The following is a 21,176-nucleotide window of genomic DNA, read 5'->3' on the forward strand; positions in this document are numbered from 1 at the left end:
ATGATGAATCCCAAAAATCTTGTAGGTTGTCTTGAAGTTGCCCACAACATTAGATGATGGCAGCTAAAGTGAAATGTGAGTGTAAACTCCAGGGGGCATGGACAGAATAATAAGTCTAGAATAAAGTGGGGGAAATCAAGAAGATCTTTTTAGAAACACTCTTCTAAATGCTTCCTTTGCCGTTCCTTCTGATAAACAGTCAGAAATGTGAGAGCACCACATTAAATGGGTCATTGTGTAGCCCAAATCCGTTTGCAGATTTTGTTATACGATCACTGGCATTTGTTTAAAGCTTTAACAGGAGTTGTTTGCTGATGAAATCAGTAATGGTGGCTCCAGGACAGCCTGCTCATCACTGATGGTATTCCCTAACATGTGCAGCCATATGGTTATGTGGGCCCTTTCTAGGCTGCACCCTGGAACAATAAGGCACAACAAACTTGGTCAGTGTGCCCTGCATTAACCAAGTGTGTCGCCTAGAAAATGTTTCAAAATCCCCTACAGTGTTCAGAGATTCCTTGATGGTGGGAATGTTGAAAACTGCTGGGTTATGCACTCCCCTGTGCCTCTACAATATCTTAGTGCTGGTCAGCAGCTTGTGGATATTGCTAAAAGGCAAACAGAGGTGGAAAAATCAATATTTTCAGACATTGTACTTTACACTATTTTCTAGAGCCATGGCTGACATCCTGACTAATGAAATATGCATGTTTTGAGGGACTGTGAGGGTGAGATGGGTTCATACAACTTCATACAACTCTCTCATTCCCCCTGCACAGAAACTGTTGCTGAAGGTCTGGATGTTGGTCATAGGTTATTAATTAAATTAAATATAATAATTAAACATGCATGGAAATCTATAATGTCCAGCAACTTATGTACACAAACGTTGGAAATGTTTCTGTGTCTTTCACCTGGATGCCAGATGCACTATTCACAGATACAGGGAGGACATTTTCTATTACCATTTTCCTATTTGGAGTCAATGATACCTCAGATATACTTTGTTCTTGTAAGAATTAGATGGGAGACCCCCGCCAATCTCAGATCATGTGGTGATGCTGTAACAATCAGCTCTGGCTAAATGATGTCACTCAAGGGAAAAAGCCAGTTCAGAATTAGGTCAAAGCTTCTCGTTGAGGAATCAACAAATATTCATAAAAAGCATCCACACCCACCCACACACATGCACGCATGTGCTCTCTCTCTCTCTCTCTCTCTCTCTCACACACACACACACACACACACTCACTCTTTGGCTTAGTCCCATTTACAGATAATTTTATCTTCATCTCAGCACATGGGGAATTTTGAAAATGTATGACCCTCCAACTTGTTTAAGGCTTGTTGCTTTTGTAGATAATTGAATATAATTCAGTGTGCCAGTATAATTAGTTCCCATACATTCTCACAGCTAGATACTTCAGCTGTGAGAATGTATGATACTATGATAGTTTAATTCAGCATCATATTTCAAGACTGCATTATCTCCTTTAGAAATCATCTCACAGAGATAGTTATTGTTTTGTGAATGGAGACATAATATATTCAAATTGCAAATGGTAAGAACAATCACACTAAGAGCTCCCATATTAAATGGAACAGAAGTGCTCTTTTCACTTCAGAACTTGCTAACAATATTCTTTTTCTTGTGCATGCAATTCTACCATCTTTCACCTCTTCAGCTGCTCTTTCCATATTTTAAGCCAGAAATGCAAATTATGCTCCTGTACTCTGCATTAGTCAAATTCTGTTTCTTATTTAGCTATAATCCCAGCTGAGAAAGAACAGTCATTTCAACATAATAATGATAGAATATTCCACCATCCATCTATTCATAGTATCAGAAATCAGAAGGTATTCAAGAGCAGGTATTTGTCTTAATTTGGCCAATGTTTGAAAGTTACACCAAGGAATTCGAAACAGTGAACATTCTCCAAAACTAGCATATAGTCAATCTGAAGGCTAAGAGCTGGCTCATTATCTCATGGCAATGTAAGATGGACAGTTATCCTGGGTGGAGATCCATTTGGAACCCCACTGAGCAGTCTAAATCTGTATGCGTGCCCCATAAGATGGGCCCTGCTCACTGGGGTTCCATATTCAACATATCTGAAGTACATTCCAAGTAATGGATTCTGTACTGATTTTTAACACAAGATGACTTACCAAACAGCAGTGTGGAATGGTCATCTGGTTCAGCTCTAAAAAATGTATTTTTATTTGCTTATTACTAAATAGTAATTCAGTAATATTCAGCATTGCCTAGGGCCTCACAGAGGCCATTTGAGCATGTGCAGTGGCCATTTTGTTTTCAGCGGCCATTTTTTAAATTTTAAGAAAATGGTGCCCCCCTTCAAGTGGCACCCAGGGCACGTGCCCTGCTTGCCCTACCCTAGATACGCCCCTGTCTGGATGTGCTCCCCATCTACCTTCTGGTGCAACTTCAAATGGCTAAAGGTCCTTTTGAAGTGTGACTGGAACTAAATTAGGATGAGGATCTTTGAATGCTGACAAAAGTGTTACAAAAAAACGTAGATGCATATAATATCACTTCTGTAGGAGAAGAATGCAGCTCAACTCCTATTAGCAGAGCAGAGCCAGTTTACAGAGAATTCAGCCAAGCAAGAGGTCTGGAGACTGTTCTTTAAGTTTGAAGGATTTATTTAGAAGTTATAAAAGAATAGGAAAGCTGAGCTTAAGGTTGAAGGAGGAGAGAGACTAAACCAACAGCCAGAGAGACAAAATGAAAACTAACACCGGAAGAACAAAGAGGGGAGGAGTCTAACACTTTTATCCATGACCCTAAACATGGAACTCCAGTGGTCACTATGAGACATTTCAGCTGCGAGCTGATGCTGCCAGGGTCCTAGCTCCAACAATTTCAATGTGTTATTCATCCAAAATAAAATAAAACCATGTATGAAGATGCAAGAACTAATATATCAGGTGACCTCAGTAGAGCAAACACAAACTTTTGCAATGAAAACAGCTTACCATAAAGTACAAATATAAAAATAATACTAAATTCTGAGGTAGCTTCTGCTTCACAAGCACCTCCCCCATAGCACCATGTAAGATTAAACTGATATATCCAAAATTGGCATGGCCTTATTTTGTCATTGCCATTTATTTCCTGCTCTAGGGATTTATTGTTACAAGATGTGATTTAGTGCCTGCAGGTGAGTCTTGTTATTAGTGACTGCCAATTTCATAATAATCATACTAGTGGAAAAGTAAGAATTTGAGTGTTGAGAAGTAACAGATATGAGCTATTTCCATTCATAAGAACAGGTTCAGCAATAAAGCCATGGATGAAAATTCTAATATATGGCCGCATTCACACAATCACAAGGATCCTGGTTAAAAGGTTAGTAAGGAGTAGTTAAGTCGAGTGGAGCTGATTGTTCAAACCCAGAATTTCAAAGCAATCCTGGTCACTGCTCCAGTTAACCAGCATTAACCACAAGAGACAACCAGAATTGAATCCTGGTTATTTATTCTTGTTAAATGCTGGTTAACTGGAGAGGTCTGACCAGGATTTCCTTGAAATTCTGGGTTCACACAATCAGCTCCGCTGAACTCGCTAATCCTGTTTAACTTTGTAACCAGAACCCTTGTGATTATATGAATCCAGATTTGATCACAAGTTAAAACAGCACTCCATTATGGAAGAATAGGAATGTGATTAGAACTTTACACAAATGCCTGGTTCAGACATGCCTGGTTCAGACATTTAACAGACCATTTAACAGTCTTTATGAAGTGGAGCCTACAGTCACATTTGTGTTAATTTGTATAATTTCCCCCATCAAAGAAATATATCCATTATTCAAACAGCACATCCTTATGGAAGAATAGCCGCATGAGCTGGCCTCTATAAGACTGGCAAGAGCCTCTGGGTAATGAAGGAGTGGAAGCGTGGATGCCTGATTTATGTAATTTTTTCCCTTCCAAAAGTATGTGTCTGAATCATGCATTCATAAGGAGCACCCATATCACAGATGACGTTAACTGTATGGTGGCAGGAATTTAGGTGGGCCTCTAAATCCCTAAGCCAGGCATACTGTACACTGGCTGTTCTTCAGGATATATTCTCTCTCATTAGGGAGAAAAGAAACAACACCATGAAACTTGAATGTGAAAGGTGTATCTTAGAACTTCACATTATTACATTACCTTGCTTTAAATTAGCCAGTGGAGGGACTGCAGACGAGCGGTAGCAGCATGCTCTATACATATTTACAAATATAAATGTCAGTCCTTCACATTCCAAGATAAAGTACAAATGAAATACTTCTATCTCTACCCCTTATTTCCAGCACAGAGAGAAACACACTGTTTATACTTAAAGTAATATCATCCTGTAAGTTCCACATTGTTTACTGCCTTTGCTCGTAGCATTCAGCTATTCCTCAGATGTAGAATTTATCCTTTCCCTGTTGATTTTCTTTTTAATAAATTCACATCCACCTCTGGCTATAGCATTAAAAAATCATGAGAAAGGAGTTTCAGCTATTTATAATCCAAGGCAAAAGTGCAAAGCATAGGTGTTAGAGTCTGGTGTAGCCTGTTCAATGTTTCAGCTACCAAGATGGAACTAAAGTGATTGAGCACCAACTATCTTATTAAGAATGCTGGCATTCCCTTTTCCAAAGTCTGCTTTCCGCTTCCCTTCGCTTCCCTTCCCTTCCCTTCCCTTCCCCATAATATCAATTCTCTTGAGAATGAGCTGAAACAATTTGAAGCTGGGGAAATGTACCTCCATATGCTCTTACACCGGTGAAAGTAGAAGAGCTTGCACTTCTCTCAAAAACCACATCTGCCCTTGTTCACTCCAGGACACTATTGTTTGGCAACAACCCTTCTCTACCCCTACATAGATGCCTGTAGTTTGATCTGACACAGGATTGCCAAATCAGGTGGAAGTTTGATTTGCATGCTTTCCCCCACTTTTTTGAGTGGAATGCTGGATTCAGTGTGAGTCTTGCTCATGCTGCAGACTATGTGTATAAGAGAGGGGAGGGACTTGCACACTTCCATTACTCTATTGCAACACTTCTCTAGACACAAATGTGTCTTTAGTGTCTACCGTTTATTGAATTCTTTGCCTTTGCAGAACCATCAAAGTCTATGCCTGAGGATATTCTAAAACACTTATATGATGGGGATAGGGCCAGTATGTCTGAAGGAGAATTTTCATGTAGAAATTTGTGTGACTTATCATAGAAATTCTAGGTAGAACACACTCAAACTCTCTGATGCATCTTTGCTCTACAGCTTCAAAGTATGTTAGTCAAATCCATATGTAGAAATCTAAGTATCGTTCTTACATTACGTTTCTATATTATATATTGCAACTAAAGCAGAGACTACAATGGCTAGGTTGGTAAGGCTGTGCAGATGGGATGGGATTTAAGTTTGATGTCCAGGGGGAGAAAGATTTCTGTATGATGTCACTGATTATTGCCTCAGTCCATCGTTCAGTAGGCAGACACTCCCTATGAAAATTGCCCCTATGGTGCCCAGAAGACATCCCATGTCCTCAAAGAAGGAAGTTGCATTGATGCATTTAAGCAGGGATAGGCAACCTTGAATCTCCAGCTCACCAGCCACAATTGTATGTATGCTTATTACTTTTTTATACATCTGTCATACTACATTTCCTATGCTTGGCACATGGGCAAAACACATGAATTGTACATAACATGCAAAGTGTGCATGGCACAAAATGCATTTTACCAGGTTAAAATTTCTGATACATTAAGAACAATATCTTCTTATATAGAATTTGAAACAGAAATGCACATAGTTTGAACTTTATCAAAAGTTCATCCAATATAATAACAGCTGTGCAAAGCTTGGGTCCTGAATGTCAGTTTGCTACATTCTGTAATAGAAGACCTGGGCAGACACATTCACGATAGCACTCCCGCAAAAGAAAGAATGGTAGTTGTGGGCCATGTGGTAGAATCTGAGTTGCACTCTGCCAAAGTAGATTTGTGTAGTTAGTTGTCTGAGGAGCCAAATTCACAAACAATCTGTTATGATGAATATTTAAATACTGTAGTGGGTTTGTGTATTATAGGACTGCTGGGCATGTGGGTAAACCTCTTAGTTATAGGTTAACAACTACATGCAAAAGCTTGAAATGAAAATTTCAAGCAATTTTCAACCACACCAATAAGTAGCAACATCCCAAGCTTTTGCATGGATTAACTGAATAGCATTACTTGACTTCTATGTTAGTCTAAAACTTCAGGACTCTCTTAAATGCTTTCATCAGAACTAGATTGCAGACCTGGTTCCACTGTGTTATAGGGCCTTACCTGAAGTTTTTCAGAGAATCTTCTGATTATCTGACTTCTTAACTGAAAAATCCAAATGATGTGTGCATTGACAGCAGTCAGCAATGTACAGGCCTGTTGCTTAAGCTCTTTAGGCCCTCCTTCTACTCTCTTTCTCTTAACTGGCAGGCCACCTATCAAGGCCTAGCAATTGCTTCTTTAAATTTGATTTTGGCCCATATGTGGCACAGCATATAAAGCCTTATCTTATGTCTGAACATTTTTAACATGTCATTTTACCATTTCTGAATAGTACCACATGAACAATTGGAAGATCAATTAAAAGATCTTTTTAAAAAGAAGACTTTAATACTAATCTATGACAGAAAAAGTTTTGAGTGGGTTTGGAACACACACACACACACACAAATGGACAAAAACAGGCTTTATCAGCAATGAGGCCTCTGGCATTCCTCAGAAAAATGCATGAGGTAAGCACTGCAGGGCAAATTAGCCCCAAAGTCATATAAGAAACTACCTGTAATGAAATAATTCTGATGATCATATATATTTTGCCAAGGCCACCTTCTTTCCAGCTTCTGTGCCCATTGTATAGTATATGATTGCCATCATCATACAGGATATGACAAAAGCTCTTGTGTATTCTTTCTCCCTAGCACCAAACTCTCCCAGATTAAAAGCCTAAGGCTCATTAAACAGGTGGGGAGGAGTACATTGCAGTAGAAATATTGCAGTTTGTCAGGACTGCCTCATCCCAGAGCAGAAACCTTTCTGTAAAACCTGCACACAATTACATTTTAATGATTTTATCTTGGCTCATTAGGAGAGCAGTCACCACAGAGACTTTAAGAATAATCATACAGATGGGCCAATGATACAGCTATGTAGTTCTGGAATAGAACTACAAAGTCAGAATTGTTAAAGGCAACAAGAATTAAAATATAAGTTTAGCATGGTCTGTGTCAATGGTCCCAAGTAACAACTCAACCTGCACCAAATAACAAGTTGTTCAGAATGAAGAGCCAGGATAATCAGTAGTTAAAGAGGACCAAAGACCTATCTGGTTGCTCAGGCCACCTGATCCTGGTGGATGGAAAGCTGAGGTATGCCAGCTGAATACCTGCTGGCCAATTGCAGAATGGCTGTGTCCCGCAGTCACAAGGAGTAACATGCACAAGCTCCAGAACATAGGAAGCTGTCTTATATTGAGTCAGACCACTGGTCCATCGAGCTCAGTTTTGTCTACACTGATGGCAGTGGCTCTTCAAGGTTTCGGGCAAGAGTCTTTCCCAGCCTACCTGCAGATGCCAGGGATTGAACCTAGGACCTTCCGTATGCAAAGCAGATGTTCTACTACAGAGTTCTGATCCCATTGCTTCTGCTGCCAAATCCCCTGGTTCAAGGTCCTCAATGCCTTTGTGAGGTTTATTGTGCTAAAGCAACATATTTTAGACTTATCATCACCATGGATATTTAATATCATTTTCTTTATATGGTGGGTCTGTTTGGCAAGCTCAATTTAAAGCTGTCTTTAAAACTGTAAATTTGCCTTCATGCATTTAATATCAAATGCCCTAAGAGCAGTTCACAGACAGATGTGAACAGATAGGTGTTTCCCCTGCTAACTGAGCAAAGAGACACTTCTTAAAAATGGTGATTTTTGTTATTGAGCAGGAAGAGATCAACTGGCCCTATCCAGTGCCAGCACAGCATCCCTCCAGTGGCTGTTGCTGGTGTATATCCTATGTTTCTTTTTGGATTGTGAGCCCTTTGGGGACAGAGATCCATCTTTTTTTCTTTCTTTAATTTCTCTATGTAAACTGCTTTGGGGACTTTTGTTGGAAAGTGATTTATACATATCCATAGTAGTAGATGTGAACTAATTTAAACAAGGAATCCTCTTTACAACTGGCCTTTGGAATGCACTCCCTGTTGAAATAAAATCCTCCCCATCTCTGACAATTTTAAAAAAGGCACTGAAAACACTTTTATTCACCCAGGCCTTTAATTAGATTTATAGATTTAATATTTAATAATAAATATTTTAATATTTTCAATATTAGGTTTTCAGTGTTTTCAATATGTTAAATGATTTTAATTGTTAATTGATTTGATGTTTTAAATGATTTTAATTGTAAACAGCCCAGAGAAGCATGTTTTGCCTGGTATAGAAATATCTTAAACAGATAGAAGGATAGATAGATAGATAGATAGATAGATAGATAGATACTATAATATATTCAATGGATAAAATAAAATCTTTTCAAGCTTTTCTTTTAAAAAATGCTATAAAATTGTTTATAAAACCCTATGAGCAGAACAGTGAAAATGTTTAATGTATTTAAATTGTACAGCTAAAACACAGGGATAATCAGAAGATGAGATAAATGGATTTGTTATTTACTTTGAGCTTCATTCCTTCTACTGAGTGAGCAGTAACTGCACATAGAAGACTCCGCATAAGGCATAATAGAGCCCTGTTACCTTTTTCACATTGGCTCTTGTACATACTGTGAGTCATCAAAGGGAATGGGAAGCTTGTGTACCCATCCCATATCCTAATTCAACCCACAACCTTTGCTTGCCAAGGAACACAAGCTCTGATTTCACATTCCTTGACCCAACAAAATGGGTAGGCCTGGACAGAAACAGGAACACACGTCCTGTACACAATTCCCATATTATAGGGGACTACCATTCCCCATAATGGCTGCTGAATATCTATTGGCTGGCAGCACAGGGGAGGGAGAAAAGGTACCAACGTCTTAAAACAAAATGTTAAGCATGTATACTCCAGAAGAGAATTTTCCTAAATAATCCTACTTTGCTAATATCAGATTACATAGTGGGTTTTTAATACATAGAAATAAAATCTGAATAAAGAAGATAGTGCAAAGAAAATGAAACCGGCTCTCTTTACTATTTGTGGTTGCCGCTTAGGGAGAAGTTAAATTAAGTACAGTCAGACAGTGGGACATTATAAACTAATAATAATGTTCTAATTCTCTTATCTAAAACATTATTACAGTATTGACAGTTGTACTACATGATATTCTTATTAGCAGAGGGCCCCATCTCTCCAGGGTCAACTGAAGATATCAAGGGAATGTCTACAGTAAATGCATTTTATTGACAAAAGCAAAACTGAAGGTTTCTAACCTATTATTTATTACACAAAATAAATATTTTAAAATAAAACACCGGGCTAAAAGTTCCAATGTTACACATGCCTTTTGCTTGAACAGCAAAGCAATTAAAAACAATTAAAATTGTTGATTAAAAACAGGTATTGTTTTTAATGTAAAAGTCAAAGCATTATAAATGGAAGAAAACAGTTTGGATCTATCCAAATCATATATGATTTCTCTGAACATATTTTAAAACTGTGATGTGTGCTCTGTGTATAAACAACTTGTCAAAGTTCACTGTCCCAAGTATGAATATGGTTAAACATGAAAATATTTTATGTACACAAACCTCCAAATGTGGTTCATTCAAAGGATATCTGCATTTAATATGAAGGGCCATTCATTTTATGCCTCTACTAGAAAATTTGAATGCAGTGTGTGTGTGTGTGTGTGTGTGTGTGTGTGTGAGAGAGAGAGAGAGAGAGAGAGAGAGAGCGCACACATAATGCAATCAATATTATTAACATTCATTTGAACACAATCTAAAGGAAATTTTACACACCTATATCCTGTTGAAATAGAATAATTTTAAACGCACAATTATTCATTTATTTCAATGCACTTTCTCCAGATTATGCTCAATATATCTGATTGCTTCAACTGGCTTGCATGCAATTTGTCAGTACATTATAATTTACAATTTCATAAGTAAATAAATTATCAAGTGCACAATGTTCAAGGGGCATAAATAATTGACAACCTGGAAATGGTGCAATAGGCATGCTCTTAGTGGAAAATATAAACTACTACAGTGTATCTTGAATACTTAATCAGTCTGTACTTAACAAATCAAAGTCCATTATTGAACTGTACTTATTATTTTATTATATTATATTATTTATTTATTTGATTTATATACCGCCCTTCCAAAATGGCTCAGGGCGGTTTACAGTTAAAACAAACCACTAAAACAGTAAAGAGCTAAAACAAATTAAAAGCAATATAACAACTAACAATTTAAAAACATTTTAAAAGAACAATTAAACCATTACAGTAATTAAAACCTCCGAAATCAGGTTTTAAATTTTAAAATAAACCAGATTTTAAAACCCCCCAAATTTAGGATGCTGAGTAAGCTTGGATGAAGAGATGGGTTTTCAGGTGTTTTTTGAAAATCGCCAGAGATGGGGAGTAATGCACTTATGCATGTTATTGTATTTTGGTTTGTAAAGGAAACCATGGCTTGACATATCAAAAACTTGTTCTTCATTTTGGAAACTCTTGTTTTGCAGAAGGCTAGAATCCATATTCATTTGTTGCATAATGGAACAAGCCTTTCTGTAACTCATCTTAAGTAGAGGAGATGTTGCAACATGACAATTCAAAAAACAAGCTGGACTAAATAAACACCATGATATAATCTTTGAGCAAATCTTCATACTTTGGTTAAATTCAGATCCCTTCAAATTAACTGATCATTTTGGCATAAATCAGATTTATGCAGATTTATGGAACAAAGCAATATTTTTATTTTATTATTTATTTAAAATATTTCTATACCACACAAAACTTGCATCTCTGCAATATATGTAAAAAAATAAACATGAAACAGCCTTATACTGAGTTAGCCAACTGGTCCATTTATCCTAGTACAATCAAATCTATCTGTAAGTAAGTAAGTAATAATTTATTATGGTCAATGACCAGTCAACATACACACCAAAAGATAAATCAGCATAAAACAAAACAAAATTAAAACAGTAAAACTAGATAACCAAACATCAAGTTATACAAAAATCTCAGTTACAACTACTCAGTTGTTCCCATCTCAGTTTACAGGCTGCTACATAAATACATACATGTGACTGCTGCATGTTGATCTGCCAAAAGATAGGAGATGTAATACTCTTCTGATTGACCAGGCCTATTTTTTTTTTAATGATTTGATTCAGATAGTACAAATGCCCCTATAGTAGGCACAGTGTAAAAGAACATGTAAGACAGCCTCAATGTCACCTGAACCACCTGGACATAACCAGTTCCTTAGCAGTATCCCCTTAAATCTGCCATCCAAAACAGCAGAAGGGAAGGCAAGGTATTAAACTGTGCCAGCAAAAAGGCTTTCTTCTGATTTTAGGTGGTCAAGTGAGTGAGGTATGTAGCTGGCCAGGGGTATTCTGAGAAACAATTTCAAGTCTGGTGATAACCAGCCTTAAATTCAATTGCTTTTCCATATCTGTCACATGCTGTTTAAGAATTTCTTTGGCAGCATCATGACCCAAAACCAATAAATATTGTGGCAAAATGCCATATCTGCCCAAATTGTCATAAAGGTTCTATTACTATCCATGGTCATTCCCTGTCTTACAACCTGAGATCTTTTTAACTAGAGTTACTGGAAACTGTACATGGAACTCTCATGAAAAATTTGTGCTAAATTACTGAGCTACGGCTCTCCTAGGGCCAACTGTGTTGTGCATGGCTATCTAGTTTGGGCACATGCAGTCAGAAAAATAGCCTTGCACAGATTAGCACGTCTTTCTTTCTTTCTTTCTTTCTTTCTTTCTTTCTTTCTTTCTTTCTTTCTTTCTTTCTTTCTTTCTTTCTTTCTGTTTTGTCTTAAAAGAATAGACTGACAACATTTAACATTGCCAATCCTGCTCTCTTTGAAACATTCTTAAAGTGGGGTGGGGAGTAGTATACTGCGATTTTCACAAAAGATCAGCAGCTAGGACTTTAATTAAATAAGCTACGTTAAGTTATATTGTGAATCATTCATCTTATTGGGGCAGAAGTTGGGGTGGGGGGACTAACCATCAAAAGTTGGTAATATTTACAGCAGTCTTACAGTCTAAAGGAAGTTACTTCCAAAAATAGGAAAAAAGAATTCTGCATGAAGACACTTGGTATATGTCTTCTGTAACAAGCTAAAGCTACTCTGAGAACAATGATTACTATTTCTGCCCACAGGCAAAGATCTATGAAGTGTGAAGGTGAGGCAAATAAAGAAAGAGTACAATACTCTAGAAGTCCAAGATTCATGAACAATTGTACTCTTTGTCCAGTGATTAAAATGTGAGGAGTCCCATACAATTGGTTGGATTTACTGGCTGATGGTGAAATTGAACTCTGGGCATGGTTTTGAGATTTAAAAGGGAACAGATGAAGTGATTTCTTCATTCCAGCCAGGATTTAGACTTGTTTATGATATCTTCAACTGGATCACCAGAAGGTATGAGCAGGGCATATAAAACTGTATTATAGTATGTCCAGCCTGAAATTGGTAGAGCCCTATGATGGAATTTACAGCAATAGAGGGACAAACAAATTGCCACTCCAATCAGTAGACTGGGATGGAATATTCTATGGCCAGCTATATATGCTGTAATAATTTATGCAACGGCCATTTTCATTGTGCTGTCAGCTAGATGGCCAGTCTTGGACCAAATATCCAGGAAGAATGTTTTGGCCATTGGTTGTAAATAAAGTATCTATCAGGAAGAGTGGCATGGCATGTTGTCTGCCTACTCAGCAACATTGCCCATTGGAGTCAGTGAAGAAGGTGGAATAAACCACCATTTGGAAATTGCTTTAGTTGGGCATTGCTAAAACTGGTCAATTTTGATCTGAACACAGCATATTTTATTTAGAAAATGGAGTGAGTGCTGCTTGCTCTTATAGTCCATCCTCTGCCCCGCCCCCCGCCCCCACAGACATATAAAATCAATCTGCTAACTCTTCTTTCCTGGGAAGAAAATGGGATAGGGATATGTGAACCAGCTCACCCTTGAGCTGGTTCAGCATTGAGCCAGTCCAGCTCAAGGTCAAGCTGAACACCACCCACCCACCCCGGCGGCTCAGGGCTGGTTCAGGGGTTCTACAGTTTTTTAAAAAACCTAAACCTTTTTTTTTTTGGTGGCCTCAAGGGGTGCTGCCGTGGCCACAGGGAGGTCTCTGTTGGTTCCCTTCCCCGCTCTGGCATCTCCCGCCCAGTCACTCCAGGCCCTTTCGGGCCATTTGGGGGCTGTTTCAGTCCATTTGGGGGCAATTCTGGCCCTTTCTGATGTTGCATCAGCCATTTTGGCAGCCACCATACTTACACCCTGGCTGTTTGCATGGCCGGGTGGCCATGGCCAGGACGCATACAAATAGCCACAGGGCAAAATGGCTGCCACCAGAGAGGGCCTGAGGCCATACAAAAAAAGTTAAAAATGGCCTTGGGGCGAATGAGGGTAGGCCGGTGGGGGGGGAGGGGGAACCGATCATGACACCCACCCCCATGGCTGCCAACAGCACCACCCAAGGGCCTCAGAGTTTAAAAACAAACAAACACCTCCCTGCCATCCTCGAAATGGGCCCAAACTGGCTTGAATTTGAGCAGAGTCGGACCCCTCATCCACAGGTGCCAAAACTGAACTTTCTCGGTTTTGTTTCGAGCCCAGTTCAGACTCGAACCAAACCCTAAAATGGGATTGATGGTAACACTGATGGTCTGGTAATGAAGACATTAAAATGAAAACACAGAGCTCTGTTTTCCAACGAAACCTTGCTCTGCTGGCAAAGTTCCTTTGTTGCTTATCCAGCATGTGCTGTAGCCTGGCTTAAAGTGAGAGGTAAGACAGTGAGTTCCTTACATTGTTTTGGCTGGGACCAATTGCCATTTGAGAGCCAGCATGGTGTAGTGGTTAGAGTGCTGGACTAGGACCGGGAGACCCGAGTTCAAATCCCCATTCAGCCATAAAACTAGCTGGGTAACTCTGGGACAGTCACTTCTCTCTCAGCCTAACCTACTTCACAGGGTTGTTGTGAAAGAGAAACTCAAGTATGTAGTACACCGCTCTGGGCTCCTTGGAGGAAGAGCGGGATATAAATGTAATAGTAATAATAATAATAATTTGGTTCTTCCTCTCCCAGAACCATCTCCAGTAATGACTATTCCATATGGTCATTATCACATATTATGCAAGAGTAAGTACCTATATTTTTCTCTTCTATCCTCTTCTTTTTCTATTTTTATTCTGTCTATTATATTCAAGTCTTTATTTTAAATTATAAACCACTGTTGAATATATTGGCTGAAAGACTGTATATTCATGTAGTAAGAAGTTAAGTAAGTAAGTAAGTAAGTAAGTAAATAGTCACACAAAACTAGATGCTATAAGAAAGAGGAAACTGATAAATGGAAAATAATATAAAAGGCATTCCTTAAGATATGTTGATCAAGACGCAGTTTCGGAAGTTGTTTCATCTGCTTATGTTGCAGTAAACACACATGAAAATTTGCATAAATAAAGCATGCTGTTAACAATTTCTATTATGCCTGATCTGATCATTTTAGGACACTATTGCTGTGTTCCCTTTATGATGGGCAGCTGCCAGCATCCAAAGCTTTAATGGAGCAGTGCTCCACAAGTGGAATATCCTTTCATTTATGGAAATGTATTACTTCATTTATTTGTGATCCATGCAAATATTTTTCTTGCCCTTTTTAATGTACAGGTACTTTTTCACATAGGCTGAGTGATTAGGGATCTTCCTGTGAAATTTAGCAAAACAGACAAGATTGATTCTGTTGCTTTACAATATTGAAAGAATTCAAAATGACCACAAAGCTGAACAAATGTATGCATGTACAAATATATATTCTGGAATAATAACATAAATGAGATTACAGCAGCATATAGTTAAATGAGTACACAAGCTTTAGAGCAATGGGTAATAACATTCCTTTCTTGCTTCACATGCTGAAATTCAGCCTAAATATAGAAATGAACCATTTGTCCATTGTCTGTTAATAATCTATTTGCTGCATGTGCCTTTCTGAGGCTCATGAATGAGACTCTTGGCTATACTAGTCCCTCTAGTGGTGTCCTGTATAAAGCCCACAATTATAAAGGCTTAGTTTTGTTTCACACGGAGAGTCCTATATTGCTGAAATCTATTCAACAAAAACATTGGCAAATATATGTATTCATATTCCAAGGAACCCTTTATAATTCTGGATACACAATGGTACCATAGCTTTTGTGTGCCTATAATAGGATGCATCATTCAGAGCAACAAGAGAGATAAAATATATTTTCTATACAATGTCTAAGGTATAATCAGGCAGATTAAAATGCTAGTCACAGAGCTTTTATTATTACTTTGGTAGCAGAATGGACGGTGCAACTAAAGCAAAGCTCCTGCATAGCCTCTAAAGGGTCATTTCAAAATAACTGTACAATTCAGTAAGGGACCAACACCAAATTTCCAGTAGCCACAATAAATATTCCTGATGATATAACAGGGAGAGTTCCCTTTGTAAGGTATATATCCTGAAGATAGTGATGCCCTGATTAGGCCCAGAAGTAGTAATATCACATAAACACAGAAACTAACGAATTGGATAGAATGAATTATGCCACTGAATATATAAATGGCATTCTTATTTCCATGCACAAAATGGCAGATGAATGTAACTGCCTGCAGGGAGAACACTTTTGAAATATTTTGATAATGTTACATCAGAATGTAACTCCTTTGCATATACTGCGGTACACACATATACCTCAACATGATTAGCCTCTTTGTTTTTAAAAAAACCAAAAAAACCCACCCTCCAACCCTTTTAAAAATCTATGTCTGTTTAGGGATGTGCACAAAAGGCAATTGGAGTAGCAAATCACAGCACATCGCCTGCACAATTACCATGGAGGGGAGCAGTACCATACCTGCTCCGCCACCGCTCTCCACCACAGGAAGTTAGTTGGCACTCCCTGCAGCTAGCATTGTGTGCTGGCAGGGCATCTCCCAGCACGATGCTAGCAGGTACATGGCCTCCGCACATGTCATGGTTGCTGACCACATGAATAGCTGCTGTGCATGCATGTAGGCCATGTCTGTGCCAGCATCACCTGAGGGCAGCTGGGAGTCGCCCCACTGGCACACGATGTTAGCTGTGGGGAGCACAGCTGAGCCTCCTGTGGCAGTGAGTAGCAAAGGAACAGATATGAACCTGCTCTCCTCCCTGTTAAAGGTGTGGGGAGTAGCTGCTATTCGCTACCCAAATCATATTTCGTGCACACCCCTACATCTGTTTCACATTTGTGCCACAGGTAAATTTGTACTCATGTTAGTGAATGTTATAGAGAACACTGATCTACAATAGCAATAGCAATAGCACTTACATTTATATACCGCTCTATAGCCGGAGCTCTCTAAGCGGTTTACAATGATTTTAGCATATTGCCCCCAACATTCTGGGTACTCATTTTACAAGTGAGCATCAAGAAGAAAAAATATATTTCCTACCAAATAAGAAAGCTTATGATCTGAAATATAGCACTTATATCATATGACTCACTGTTTTCAAGAGAAGTTCATCAAACATTTGCACAGTAAAAGCAAAGTTTTTAACAGAAGGCAAATGAAAGGACAGATTTTCTCTTGGGCTTTAGCTGTGGTTACACTACAAAATCCAGTCCATTCAGGGGGAAATGCTGAATTTATGTTGGTGGAATATTTAAAATGCAAATGATCAGTATTTATTTTCCATCAAATTTATCCCTGTGTCTCATGTCATAATACTTCACTCATTCATTCATGTTCAGTTCTGTAAATCAAGTTATTAAGTTTTACAGGGGGAGAGACCTCAAACTTAAAAAATCATGTGAAGACTAACTATTGAATAGCTAAGATCCGAACACTAGTCCATATATTTCATGTTCATTTGTTTTATTTTCTACACCATATTACTGCACTGTGGCATTGGACTATGACTGTTTGGCATTATTTCCTTATCCCAGTTTGATAGATAATGCCCACCTCTGCAATTCCACCTTGGCACCTCCTTGTATAATTGGCATCATCTTTTCCATGCATTATCAACTTTATTTTGTTTTCCATATCTGTATGTGAACACATGCCCTGTGGCTATACAAACTATACAGATAACATTCTCAACATATTGTGTATCCATCCTGTGGTTTAACAAGGTCAAATGCTGTCTTCTTCAATCACCTTCTCCATTGTGATTGAGAAGTCTATCCAAGTGTGTAATAATAGTCCAGATCAACAGTGAAGAAGGAGGAGCAGGAGGAGGAGGAGGAGGAGGAATTTAGGGATCCAAAAACAGTTGAAATCTCTTTTAATATGACCAGTATATTTTATTTATGCCTCCCCTTCTTGGTAGATTCTAGAGACCTGAAAAGCTGGCAACAAATTTAAATAACTTTTCCTTGGGATATATACTTCTTAGTTAAAACTTCAATGTTGAAGCCATATAAGGATAATTTAGTCTTTCCTTATTTTGTATGCTATTATGGATCAAAACAACTATATTGGTTTGGATTGTTGATATTAAGAAAGGAATGAAGATTTATATAAGATGAAGATTTGTATAAGAGCATGCACTGATACCAATAGCTTTAAAAATCCTCCCATGGTGGAAATATGGGATATGTTACTTGGACAGAGGTTAAGCCTCTTCATTGATTGACATTACAGAACTATAGAATAAAATTTTGTCTGACTGCCTCTTCATTTGCTCAAGTTTAGAGCAAGTGGACACTTTATCACAATGACAAGTTTAGTGATTTTTTTCCAACTTGGAAAAACACAATGACCATCATCCAGACTAACAAAGCACTAGTGCATTTTAGTCTCCAAATGAACCTGTGAAGTTGATAAACTTGTTAAGAAATGGTGGTAAATACTGTAAGGAAGAAAGGGCTACATACTAATGTATATAAATTAGTTGAGTTTTGATTTGAAAAGAATTTGCTTCAATGCTTATGAGCAAGAGATTTAGTAAAGTCAATCCATGATGACTTCGCAGGAAAATCTATAACATAATCAAACATTGTTCATTATGTTTGTCTTTGAAAAAAGTAGTATATAAATTGCTGTATCTTGTACAAAATCTTTAGCACAGACAATTTTAAATGCTAGGAGTGCCAAGTTGATCACACATATTTTTATATAAATAGGTGAGTTAGTAGTTGGTGTTATATCAAATCCTATTAAAATCCTATGAAATTTTATCTTTCAGATAACAGGTATAACACTGAGGTGATGCATCTGTTATATTGCTGAATTACCTGTATAAAGAATATTTAACTTATAGATCATTAATACTAAATATGTTTTGTAGTTGGCAAGGTTATATTAGCCAAGCATTGGAAATCATCTGTATTCTAGTTAATATGGAGCATCAGCATGCTGGAAATTCCGGAAATGGATAAACATCAAGATAGCAAGAAGAAACACATACAATGTATTCATTTCTGTCAAATGGTAGGTGGGTAGGAAATGGATTGCATTTTTTAATATATTGGAATATTTAATGTGATTATATAAAATTGAAAAACCAGTGATTGCCAGTATCAGAGGAGATAGCAGAGCAATGCATACTTGTAATGCATGCCTTTAAGTTATCTTCAACCACAGCTTCAACTTCCCTATTTCTGGCATTCAGTCTTAATTTTCTTGTAATTCAGACTCTAAATAATTAATATAGAATATAAATTGTTTATTTAACAGTGAGTATTGTTGTTACGCAGGAATCATTTCATTAAGCAGCTTTGATGGAACTATCAGAATATGATCCATTTCCCCTTTTCCTGTCCTACTATTGTCACTATTATGTTAGCAATTACATTAAAGCACGTGTGTCAGCTTCAGCTACTGCAAGCATGTTTAATATAAAATAATATTTTCTTAAGTAAAGATGGTTTCAATACAGATAATTTATAATGATGATGGACTATTAGAAACAAATAGTCTCTGTAAACTTGAATGGCAAGAAAACTACTAGGGATTTAAAATAATGGTCAATAGTCCAAATCCACATAACATGATATCAAGGAATAATTTAGGAAATTATGTGGGCCAATATTGCCTATACAGACAAAATTATATTACACTAAGATTGAGACTGCAATCCGGAACACACTTAGCTCAGAGTATATCTCATTAAACTCAGTGAGACATCCTTGATAAACATGGTTATGTTCAGACTGTCACAGACTATCCTAGATATAAAGCTTAACATGCACTCCACAACCAGAGGTTTTCCCCGTTCATTTGGGACAGATGCATGCACAGAGATTTCACGGATGTTAAAATTAAAACTAGATTAATTTATTTAAGTAGTAGATTATTTAACCAACATCTAAGTGCACAGTCCTCTGGGAGATTCTAATTCACAGGCTCCACTGAAACAAATGGATGTAATGCAATAGCACTGTGCCATTATGTTCCCTTGTATATCTCTACATTTCACTTACACAAGCACTGGGCTGTTGTGAAAATAATTGAGATGATAATTTGTGAATCAAGATCCCTTTAAGCTGAGTTCAAGCTATGGATGAGAAGCCAAAACCAGGCTTTTGCCTGGTTTGGTTCCACAACTGTGTTATAGTACATTATCCATGCTAAATGCTACTGAATGGAATCAGCCATGCATTTAGCAACTTGCTAGTCTAAATCCTTCTCCACATTGTTAGAATGCCTTCCAAACACAGCAAGGATTAGATAAAGGCCACCAACTTAAATACAGATGCAGCTTATCTGAAACAGAACCATTCAGGTAATTCTCCAGCCTGAGGTCTGAGGCAAATACCAGTGAAACTTACAGGTGAAACTCAGAAAATTAGAATATCGTGCAAAAGTCCATTAATTTCAGTAATGCAAATTAAAAGGTGAAACTGATATATGAGACAGACGCATTACATGCAAAGTGAGATAAGTCAAGCCTTAATTTGTTATAATTGTGATGATCATGGCGTACAGCTCATGAAAACCCCAAATCCACAATCTCAGAAAATTAGAATATTACATGGAACCAAGAAGACAAGGATTGAAGAATAGAACAATATCGGACCTCTGAAAAGTATAAGCATACATATGTATTCAGTACTTGGTTTGGGCCCCTTTTGCAGCAATTACTGCCTCAATGCGGCGTGGCATGGATGCTATCAGCCTGTGGCACTGATGAGGTATTATGGAAAACCAGGATGCTTCATTAGCAGCCTTCAGCAATTCTGCATTGTTTGGTCTCATGTCTTTCATCCTTCTCTTGGCAATGCCCCATAGATTCTCTATGGGGTCAGGTCAGGCGAGTTTGCTGGCCAATCAAGCACAGGACACTGTATACTTTTCAGAGGTCCGATATTGTTCTATTCTTCAATCCTTGTCTTCTTGGTTCCATGTAATATTCTAATTTTCTGGGATTGTGGATTTGGGGTTTTCATGAGCTGTACGCCATGATCATCACAATTATAACAAATTAAGGCTTGACTTATCTCGCTTTGCATGTAATGCGTCTGTCTCATATATCAGTTTCACCTTTTAATTTGCATTACTGAAATTAATGGACTTTTGCACGATATTCTAATTTTCCAAGTTTCACCTGTATGAGCAAAATAAACATCACATTCTTGGATAGAGGGACAACAATTGTAGTAGAGTTTGAAGGTCCTCAATTTTATTTTGTAACTATCTGGAACAATGGCCGACATTCAGAGTCATTCAGACTAACATTGCACTGGCAGAAGAACAGGTCCACCCTCAGGGAGGCACAGAGGCCTGCACAGGGAAGGGGGATTGGTGAAGATCGCCTCTCCCTCCATGCATGATGGAAAATGTTCTTCTACCAGTACCATTAGTCTGGATATCAGCCATTCTACTTTATGACATGGGCTTTCAGCAAAAGGAAACATTACATAGGAACATAGGAAGCTGCCATATATTGAGTCAG

The sequence above is a fragment of the Hemicordylus capensis genome, chromosome 3 (assembly GCF_027244095.1).
Source record: "Hemicordylus capensis ecotype Gifberg chromosome 3, rHemCap1.1.pri, whole genome shotgun sequence".
In the NCBI taxonomy this organism is placed as follows: Eukaryota; Metazoa; Chordata; class Lepidosauria; order Squamata; family Cordylidae; genus Hemicordylus; species Hemicordylus capensis.